This window comes from Sparus aurata, chromosome 8 (genome assembly GCF_900880675.1).
Source record: "Sparus aurata chromosome 8, fSpaAur1.1, whole genome shotgun sequence".
NCBI classification, from domain to species: Eukaryota; Metazoa; Chordata; class Actinopteri; order Spariformes; family Sparidae; genus Sparus; species Sparus aurata.
Genome location: NC_044194.1, coordinates 22,512,836 through 22,523,740, shown reverse-complemented (window position 1 = coordinate 22,523,740; position 10,905 = coordinate 22,512,836). Strand labels below are relative to the sequence as shown.

Here is a 10,905-nt window from a genome sequence, read left to right as displayed (position 1 = left end):
TGATATTGGTATTTAAAAAACGTGTGTAAAAAATGTGTTATTATAAATTAGGATGTTATGGTATCAGTCTGAAAGGTAAATCAACAAATTTTACTTAGTGGTCTTTGTGCCCTGTCATGTGGCCTTGGTGCCGCTGAAAAAAAAAGTGAAGGCCAAATGGACTTACCCCTAAAATGACGAAATTCCCAGCCACATGTCATATTTGGCTTTGACTTTGACTGAACGCTCTCAATTTGCAATAAAAATATTGGGATATATATCGTATATCAATATTCAGCCAAAATATATCGGGATATGACTATTGGTCCATATCGACCAGCCCTACGTGCACGGCGCATTGCCTGACGTTTTTGCTCTCTCTTTGTACAATTGGTTTTCGGCATGTTAACATCCAAAGGTAGGTGAACATAGGCGGCACCAAGGAGGGGCTTGCCGGTGCTTCAGCTCCCCCTAGTGGTGGCATAGCACCCCCGCAGCACCCCCACGAAATCCAATAAAAATTAATTAAATAAAATATATTTTTAAGACATCTCATGCACTTTGTATCTAATTTCTGTCTGAAAATGTCCTTAATTAATTATGTTATAAAATATATTTATTGATTTTAACGCGAGGTCAAAGGTGAAGTGTCAGGTGTCATGTATTTGCGTCGGCTACGTCATCATTGTATGACTATGAATGATGTTTAGCTATAGCTATAGCATGATTTATCGGCTGCAAAATGAAGCGTTTCCTCATCCCGAATAAAAGAATTCGGACTAGCTCGCCAAAAAGTGTCCCCAGGGGGAATACTGACAACATACCGGACCAGCCTCTCGACAACAACAACTTTGTGGAATCCGACGGCACCGCGATATCAGAGTCAGATGGCCCTACAACTCGTCCCCCTCGCTTGGAAGAACCAGTTAACGCACCCGCGGTTACTGATGTGGAGAAAGATACTGTTATGAAATCGGGCAGCAACAGTACCTCAGAGTCGGATGGGGAGTCTACCGTGACTGCCTCAAGCGCTAGTCCCAACCCCGCGCCCGGGGAGCTAATGCCCAGGGCCAGGGAGCTCATGCCTGCTGATGCTGACAGCACACCAAGCACGGCTTGTGGACCGCATGATCTCAGCCAAAATCCGGATGAAGAACCACGACGCCCTGTGCGCAATTTCCTAAAACAGACATTTGGTACTCAGCGAAGGAGTTTTAATCGTGCATGGTATGGACTGTCAGGGGTCTCAGCTCTAAACCCAGAGCACAAATCTTTTTTTAGATCAGCGGTGTTTATTGACTATGGCACAGAACTATGACATCACCGAGGATAACTTAAATGCAGAGTTGCATCAAGTCCGACGTCTTCTCGGAAGGAAATCACAACAGGCACACTCTGTTAACACCACTTTGGAACTTTTAACACTCATGGCTGTCAGGATCTGGGGGCCAGGGAATCAAACGCAGACCAGAGTTAGTTGGAAACATGTGTAATTTATTAAATACACAAAAAGCAATAGTGGTAACGTGGCTGGTGTCCTTTGAGACGCCGAGAGTGGTGGTGTGACTCAGGCTCGGGCTCCAGGTTCGTGGTCGAGGTGCTGGCAGGTTAGGTGCTCCTTCGAGATGCCGAGAGTGGTGGTGTGACTAAAGCTCAGGCTTCGGGTTTGTGGTCGGCAGTGCTGGCAGGTGACAGGGTTCAGGCTCAGGACTGGTGGTTGTGACTGATTCAACGATCCGGCGGGGTCTGGAAGGTTGGTCTTGGTATATATGGGTGCGCTGATATGGTTGATGAGCTGCAGGTGTGCTGATTGGAGCTCCAGCGCCCACGCCCACCAGTGGCTTCCAGAGGGAGAGAGGGGGAGAGCAAAACACAGAGACATACACCAAACCAAAACACACCAAGCACACAAAAAGGGAGCAAAGGAAGACAAAAAATCACAAACATACACACACTGGGCAGGAGGCCCTGATCACGGCCTGCGGGTCGTGACAATGGCACCATACAAGGACGCGTTTATGGATTTGTACAAACTCCTCTGTATATCCCTGACTCCTCCGGTTACATCTGCTTCCTGTGAGCGATCTTTCTCCTGTCTCCGCCGTTTAAAAAACGTATCTGAGGAGCAGTAGTGGAGATGCTCGTAGCAGTAACCTCAGACTTTTGGCTACCAATATCAAAAGGGCACGAGCCTTGAACGTCGACAAGATCATCGATGCATTCGCCCTCAGTCATAACAACCGTCGCATAGTCCTTCTGTGAGTGAAAGGTTTTTTTTTTTTGTTTTTTTTTTAACTATTCCCATGGTGATGGGTTGCTGTTTTGATATGCTCTAGTGTTGTGAATGTAAGCATGTTGTGTATTGGGTTTGCATTTTGATGTTTTTATCTCTCATGGTGGTAAAATGGTTTTAACCATTATTTGACGGGCTCATATGGATGTGTTTCCACTGTCCTGCAGTTGTGTTTTGAGATAGTGGCCTCATAGGTCGGTGCCTCATGCTACATGTTCTGGTTGTGCTAGTGCTAGACGAGGTAATGTTACATGTTAAAAAAATTTGATTTACTTTTTTCATGTGCATGTCAAATGCCTTTGGATAATTTCATAAAACTCAGTTCGATGAATAGCTTTTTCTGGTTGTGCTAGTGTCAGTGCATTCAGATTTTCCTTAAAGTTCATTTCCTAAAAGCCTTTGATTCCAATTTAACAGTGGTGGAATAGAATAAACAAAATGCATGTTATTTAAATGCAAAATGTATTTTCAATAAAAAATAATGCAATTGAAATCTAGTTGTTTCTCAATCTGTTTGGCTTTTGTATTGAGTGAATGTCAGACAGTGGCATAGCAATACAAGTCTGGAACACTTGCAAAACAATATATGCATATCCGCGACTATTTATGTGTGCGCATACTGTATTTCTAGGAGCACCCCCAGTCAATGTTGGAGCACACCCATAGCACCTGCAATCAAATTTCTCTGGCGCTGCCCCTGTAGGTGGACTGCAAAAGAAAAAAAAAATACAGAATTCAGTTTAATATTGGCATGTCAAATGAAAATAATGTTTTTTTAAGAGTTGATGAATTTGTCTGCTGTCATTGATGTCTAACTTCACCACTATTATCATCATTAACTATCTAAACTGGTAATTATAAAAGTTGGCTGTAGACTTAAGGGGGGTACACACTACAGGATAATCGGGGCGATTTTTGTCCCGATTTCCCCCTTACGATCAAAGCCAGCAAAGGCCGGATTATCTGATGTGTGCAAAGGACATTGTGTCTGATTTTCCTGTGGTGTGGGGTGTGTTAAGAGTGATTTTGTCCGGTCAGATCCGCTCGGAAGGCGTCGGAAGGAGAGATCGTAAATAATGAACATGTTTAATATTTGCGACTAGAAATCCTGTAGTGTGTGGGGTGTTCCGAGCGGAGCCGAGCACGCACAGCGTGTGATGTCACGTGTACCGGACCAACAGCCAATCAAGACGTGAGCTGAGCCTTTTGTTTACCTGTTGCCATGGTTACCCGCAGTACCGGGGGCCAGAGCGCACAGCGCTGCTCTAGAAGCTATCTGTAATACTTGTGATAATTTTTACTCACCTCCAACTCGCGCTGTAACGCATATAGCCCACACTCTCGCCGTCTCCATGACTTTTTCAGCCAGTAATAGGCCTAAAACAACCACCACTGCATCTTCCGGTTCATCCGCCATGTTTGTTTACACCGAAGTCACGTTTGACCATGCGAGATTTGTAATATTGAGCGTGAAGAACCTGATACTCTACTGAAGAATCGGTTAGTGTGTGGTGTGCACTACGGAGAACACCACACACTATAAGATCAGCAGAGAGACATCTTGTGCGATCTGTCTTTTGTTATCATCAAGTGTGTGGTCTCCTAATCTGTGAAGGTTTGAAAAATGCTATAGTGTGTACCTGCCTTAAGGCAACATTCGTAAGAGTATTTTTTAAGATAGCCAAAACACAAACTAATTCCTTGTCTTTACCTGGTTTTGAACATATTCAAGGTAAGTTACGGCTAGGTAAAGTATTTTTTTACATGACAAAATGTAAAGTGAGCACATTAAATAATGGAAATTGAACACATAACCACCGTAATGTGTATGTGTGGGCTTCAGAAAGCAGACAATCTGATTGGCTATTCCTCTAGGCGTGGTTGACATGTTCATGTACTCAGTTTGCCAAGGAGATGGCTTATTTAGAACAGGGAATAAACCCCCTTGGTTTCACAAAGGCAGGACAGGAAATTGTAACACTGTAACAAAAGCAGTGCTCATACCTGCTTTTCAGTGTAAAATTACTACTTTCTGTCTTTCACACACACGGTTTTCCAGCCCAAAACATGCTCCTAAACTGTCAGAATGCACAAAAAACCCTCTCAAAAGTGGATTTGGTTCAATGTGTTAACATTTTATCCAAATGAAAACGCACACCAACAATGAACCCATACTATACTTCAACACTCCTGTTGTCCACTATGTTGAGCAGGCTATTGTTGTATGGCCTACAATGCCTATACTTTTCAGAATGATCCAATGCAAGTACTATTGAAAGTGAATGAGGTGTTAATAGTCACAGCTCAGAAGGGTTTAGTAAATTCGAAATGAGAAGGCAACAGATGGCCTTAACAGTTTTGATCATGTCTATCATTCATGTCATCCTCATGGTCAGCGCATATAAATTCTGAACAAAGTGAACTAAATCTCAAATGGGATGAAATCTGGCAGCATAAACAGACTAACTTGTAGCATAGTCTACTAAATAAACTGTGCAGAACATAATATTTAGCACTGTATTATAGGCTAGCCCACATCTGCAGCTTGCAGAAACGTGTGTGTGTGTGAGAGAGAGAGAGAGAGAGACTGAAGAAGGAGAGAGTGGGGACAGGGATAGTATTGGGGTGGGGGTGTGTGTGAATGAGAGAGAGAGGGGGGGCAGGGAAAAGGAGAGTGGGGCAGGGGCGTATAGAGGCAGTGAGGTTTTCCAGGCCAAAGCATTCCCCAAAACTAACAGTATTCACAAAAACCCCTCTCAAAATTCAATATGGTTCAATGTGTTAACATTTCATATCGTTATGAAACGCACACCAACATACAACACTCCGGTTGTCATGATTCAAGCATTGGCACGCAATAACCATTCAAAGTTAATGGGGTGGTAACAGCCATAAAAGCTAAGTAGGGTTTGGTGAATTCGAACAAAGAAAGTAACAAAGGGCCATAATAGTTCTGAAAAAAGGAACGGTAATTGTAAGCATCAAAGTAAAACGGGCCTATAGAAGCCCAAAATGGCAGTAAGAAGGTAAAAACTTGAGAAACAGGGCCATGATTGGCAGTTAGAAGGTAAAAACTTGAGAAACAGGGCAATGATTTCGCAGGTGTGAAATCATGCACCCATTGCAGGTGCTATGGGTGAGAAACAGGGCCATGATTTCGATTTAGCAAACGCACCTTAGTTAGCTGCTAGCAACCCCGCCGGATGAACAACGTTAGCCACGCACCAGACATGCTAGCAAGAAGAAAAACCAAGCAAAACAGAAGGCTAACTTTCGAACTGAGAAAGTAACAAAGGCCCCAAACAGTTCAGAAAAAACGAACGGTAATTGTAAGCAAAAGGGGCCCATAGAAGCCAACATGCCAGTAAGAAGGTAGAAACGTGAGAGACAGGGCGATGTTTTAGCCTTAGCAAATGCACCTTAGCTAACATTAGCTGCTAACAATCCCGCCGGATGAAGAACGTTAGCAGGCATTGGCAATGGATCAATAATGTAAGCAAATTGTAAGTGGCGGTTCTAGACCAGTTTTAATAGGGGGGCCAGGTTGGGGCCGGCTTTTTTGTTAGGGGGCACATACAACCCGGAAAAAAGGATAAATCCCTCATTCAGACAAAGCAGTGTTTACAATTTCAGCAATTTTGATTGGGTAGTAAACTGCTGAAACACTTTATTTCTGCCTTTCCCTTCAGAACAAAATTATTGCAAGAAATCTGTCATTGTATTATTAATGCACACTCCCTGTCAGGGGGGCCACAGGGGGGTCCAGACTCAGAGTTACAGGGGCACTGGCCCCTGTTGGCCCCCCCCTAGAACCGCCCCTGCATAAGAGTGTAACTTACAGATGAGTGAAGACAGCATCCAGACATCCACAATGTGTAGGGCTAAGGAGGTGAAGATTTTATGGCCTAACGTTACATCAAGAGTGTGTCGTATTGCAGCTAGCTACACACGAACACCCACAGATTTTGATTCCAGTTTGTTGTCCTTGCTGATCTGGATCTCCTCAGACCGGAACAGACTCGGTCCGGAATCATTTAGTCTCGTTCATCCACAACAGTCAGTTTAGATGCGTTCCATCGTTCCAGCTCGCGCCGCTGCAGGTATAAATCCGCGGTCACGTGATTTGGACCCATCTGCACGTGCGTCGACTCAGGAGGTGGGGCATGGGTGGGCTCTGTAGTGATTGGCTCTGGTGCGCACTGACTATGGTGTGCAGTGATTGGCTCTGGTGCTCACGTGGCTATAGTGGCTATGGTTGACAATGCTAGCGGAATTGGTAATTTATTAAATAATTTATTAACGGTATCATTGCAGTCCAAACAAATCCGACATTACACACCCTTAAACCACGCAGCAGCCATGTTGTAAGTCTCAGGTCAGTCTGATCCTGATCCGCAGAGATATTTGAGGAACACACACACAGAAAGACACACAGACAGACAGAGATTCCTTGCTTTTATAGAGAGATGATGTGTTGATCATTTTGGAACATATGAAAGAATAAATACCACTGCCAGTCTACCATGTTTACCATGACATTAAAATGCGTATATAACAGCGTAAATCATACTTTCTATTTTTTGAATTTCTGAGAAAGAACCATGAAATTATACATCAGTTATGAAAGAGATAAGATTAATAAGAGCTCCTGAGAGGAGGAAATGTTGCAGAATGTTGAACTCATGACTGGAAAAGCTGAGGAAGAGGTGTTCTTGGTAGAACACAAAAAAATCTTTTTTTTCTATGAAACTGGAAAAAATAGGTTTTAGTCACTGAGCAAAACAGCACCTACTTACACTGTCCTCTTTTGAAATCGTTGTATGCCACCCAGGTGGCGGTTTTACATTCTTCGAGACGGGGAAGTAAAAGATGGTTGCCCTATTTTCTTATCCATCAGTTATCAGCTTTTTAAACATAATGCAATTTGGCTCTTAATGAATGGGACAGGTGTTGTACCCTGGTTTCCAGCCTACTCTTCATGCCCCTCGCAACATAGTGCCAATGACAACATTTTACATTGGCTTCAGACTGTATCCTTTTCAGACTTATTGTTGGTCTTTAAAAATGTAAAAATTCTGTCCAAGATTTCTGGGAACAAGAGTCATGTCTGTAATCAGTCTCCCAGATGCATAAGCATGTGATTCAAGGGTAAACTGACAGGTAGAACTACTAGCAAAGGCATTGGACTCAGTTCTCTGGAGCCAGGACTGATCAGATAAAGTGGCTTGCTGGAATTTCTGTGGAACAACTCTTTATGTGGGATATCAATTACATTATGATAATTGATATATCAGCCTGTGTTTGTACCAAAGATCACTCACGGTTGGATGTTAAAAAACTGATCAGGGGCCGTCTTTATCAAGCTTCTTAGAATTACTCCTAAGAACCCTGCTAAGAGCTGACTTATGAGTAAAAAAATTCTTCGCTGAAAGCTGCACTTAAAAGTTAGTTATCAAGCGTCTTACTCACACTTTTAGCGAAGTGTAGGACTGAATCTTAAGTGTCACTCTCAGAGCTGAATTACGACATTACTATGTGCCGTAAACGGAATTTTAGGTGACGTCACTTCTGTGTCCATAGAAATGACCAATCACGGAAGGGAATCCCTTGTCTAAGAATAAAGAAATATTTTAGAAATATTTAAGTGGACAATGGGAGTGTATATTTTGACAATAATCTACAAAATGATACAAAACATATTGGCAATTAATCAAAAATACATGTTTCCTTTTCTTTCGTTAATTAATTAGGCAACTAACTTGAAACTGGTGTGGGTGGCTCTATATATACTAGCCTACTGCAACCACATACAGAAATCAACATGGAATCAAAAAGAAAACGCAATTGGCGAGAGGAGGAGATACTGTTCTTAGTGGAGCTAGTTGAGGAAAGGAAGCTCATCATTAAAGGCAAGTTCAGCCCAACGCTTACCAGCCACGATAAAAAACAGGCATGGGAAGACATAGGGAATCAACTATACACTTCTCAAGCCTTCAGCCATCTGTCACCAGCTGACTGCGAGAAAAAGTGGTATAACGTTCTCTCGAAAAGCAGACCTGAAATCGCAGCTTTCAAGGCCTGCTCCATGCGCACTGGTATGTAGTGCTTCTTTTTCATTTGCTTGCATGCCACCCTATTCGCTCATATCTAATTAATTCATTTTTATATTCTTATGCAGGTGGAGGACCACCTGGCAAAGACTTGAGCGCAGTTGCAGAAGTTGTGCAGCGCATACTTGGAGAAGATAAGACCCCAGCATCTCCGTGTTGGACGGCGGCCAGGATCCAGCTGCGATGAAGCTCGAGTTGCTTTCAAAAGGGTGAGTTCACAAATTATTCCTGTTACAACTCTAGGGATATTGCGCTTGCTCCTAGGTGTGTTTTGATGAGAGAGATACGTGCGTAATTGTTGTTGGATAATTGCCAGGCCACTGTTCAGTAAATGTCTAAAATGTGTGTTTGTTCAAGTTTTAACCATAACAACAATAGAAGCATTTCTGATATTTCAGCCATATTCTTTATGTTTCAGTTTGGATCGAGATGCATTAAGAGAGTCTCCTGTGTCCCCGGGCATCTCTGACGCGCACTCTCCCTGTGCTTTGACGCGGTGCAGCCAGGCGCAAGCACTTCGTGTGAGGCAACGGGCATCAATCTCGCCTCAGTGCCATCCCCTGCTGGCAACTCCTAACCACTTAGGACACCTCTGGAGGTCTCTTAAATATCTGGGAGAGTAGTAGTGATTCTTAGACTTAAGAAAGTTGATAAATAGCTTTTATTCTTAAGTTTGAGAGTAGGACTAAATTTCACAAATTCTCAGGACTTAAGTGTAAAATGGCACTCTAAGACGCTTGATAAATACGGCCCCAGGATGTTAAAGTTGTGTAGGTGGACATTGAAAATCAGGCATGATTCAAACTGTGCTCATCCACATTGTGGGAATTGTGCATGCGGCATGAACAATTCACACACTGTGGATGAGCACAGATTTTTTGAGAGGAAAGTCTCTGAGAAAGTTTTGCACAGTGTATGCTTGAGTTATGATTTTAGCAGGAATGAGACTGACCCTGGCAAGTTAAAACATCCTCTTAAATGTAGGAGGATAAGCTCAAATCACATCACTCAACATTTTTGCCTCAGTTTGTTTAAAGGTTACTTGTCTCGTCATTATCTGTGGAAACAGACTTGTACTGAAAATCATCCCACAGAAAACTATTATTTGGAGTGACAAAGGGGTTTTCTTTGGAAGCACCTCACTCACACCACTAGATCCAGTTAAATGTTGTGATCGGTCTGGATTACATCAATGTTTCATGAGACAACTAAAACGACTTGCATTCATTTATCACTCTGTATACGTTCCTGCTGTTACAATAAGTGAATGTGTTCCATTGCATTTTATGTTAAATGTATTAGGAACGCCTATGGAACTGGCCTGTTGTGTGATAGGCCCAATTCACTTCTACCTATTTCTCCCCAAATTGCAAACACATCATGTTCTCCAAGTTGAAAGAGCTTAGTGGCTTATCTCAGGAAAAATAAAGGAGGAAGCCCATGATTTACGGCCCTATATGCGGTGCACAGTCTAATCTCTGACTGAAAGGTCACAAAGTGTTTGCTAGAGAGTCAGCGTTAGTTTTCTGGTTTGACTTTGAGTTGGGAATCTGGCCCATATTTGGAAACCAGAACCAGGCAGAAAATCCCAGTTTGGATAAACTGGAGGAAACCGGGCGAAGCAGCTAACATGCGGCTGTCAATCAAACACAAAACACCACAACACAATAGAATAATAAAAATTAGAAGTACAAACTTGAACTTATTGGTGATTTGGAGAGGCAAGTTTTGAATGTCATGAAAGTCCTTTTCTGGTGTTATTGCTGCATTTTGAGGTAACTGTGTACTGACTTTATTTTTGGTTGAGAGTAAACGTGGGAGGTTATGGTGCTGTTTTAGTGAAACACTTTACAGTTAACTGTTGGGCAGCTGCCAAAATCCTCCCAATGTGTAACCCACCTGGTGTTTTTTAACATGCACGCAGGTTTTACCTAAATAATGACACAGTTAAAAACTCAAGGGGCAACTGTGTGCCTAAAGACAAAACATCTGGTACAGTTTGTTAAAAAGAAATATTGCTACAGCACAGGCAGCTCTAGAAGTCTTCACTTTTCAGCTGCCCTGTAAGAGCTATAACAGCAGTGGCTGAAAATAGAAAACACCCTTGCTTGTCACTCAGTGCGTTTACATGACACTCAAGAAAACCGAATTACTGTGTTAGTCTGACTATGATGGGATTTTTAAGATGCATGTATACACCTTTGTCTGACTAAAATCGGATTTCTCATAGTCGAATTACACCACGTAGATTATTCGATTGAAAGTCGCATTACTCCTGCATGTATACGTTTCCAGCGGATCGGATCGGATTTTGCGTTCTGCGCAGGCGCGAGATTTTTGCCCCCGGGGCCGTGAGCCGGAAGTCGGGCGGCGGCGGCGGTGGCTTTCCTCCGAAATCACAGCAAGAAAGAGCGCCAGAGTGCACCTAGTTTGTGTAATTATCATGTACACCATATACGAAGTGTACAAGTGCTCTTCGTACGCCATCTTTCTTGAATGCCGAGGCAGCTGGTGATGTAAAGA

At 42.9% G+C, this 10,905-nt stretch overlaps 2 long non-coding RNA genes across 3 annotated transcripts; one reads left to right on the top strand and one right to left on the bottom strand.

The window, feature by feature from the left end:
- Window positions 1-1,203: 1,203 nt before the first annotated feature.
- LOC115586249 (uncharacterized) lies at window positions 1,204-3,711 on the bottom strand. 2 transcript variants are annotated; one of them, XR_003984846.1, is made up of 2 exons: window positions 3,578-3,711; window positions 1,204-2,980 (listed from the first exon to the last, which is right to left on the bottom strand). It is a non-coding gene; the product is annotated as an uncharacterized LOC115586249 (long non-coding RNA). The 2 variants fall into 2 exon arrangements; XR_003984847.1 differs by lacking the exon at window positions 3,578-3,711 and adding an exon at window positions 3,166-3,383.
- A 2,946-nt stretch (window positions 3,712-6,657) lies between these two features.
- On the top strand, window positions 6,658-10,568 carry LOC115586215 (uncharacterized). Its single transcript, XR_003984837.1, has 3 exons — window positions 6,658-8,367; window positions 8,451-8,591; window positions 8,801-10,568. It is a non-coding gene; the product is annotated as an uncharacterized LOC115586215 (long non-coding RNA).
- The last annotated feature ends 337 nt before the right edge of the window (window positions 10,569-10,905 follow it).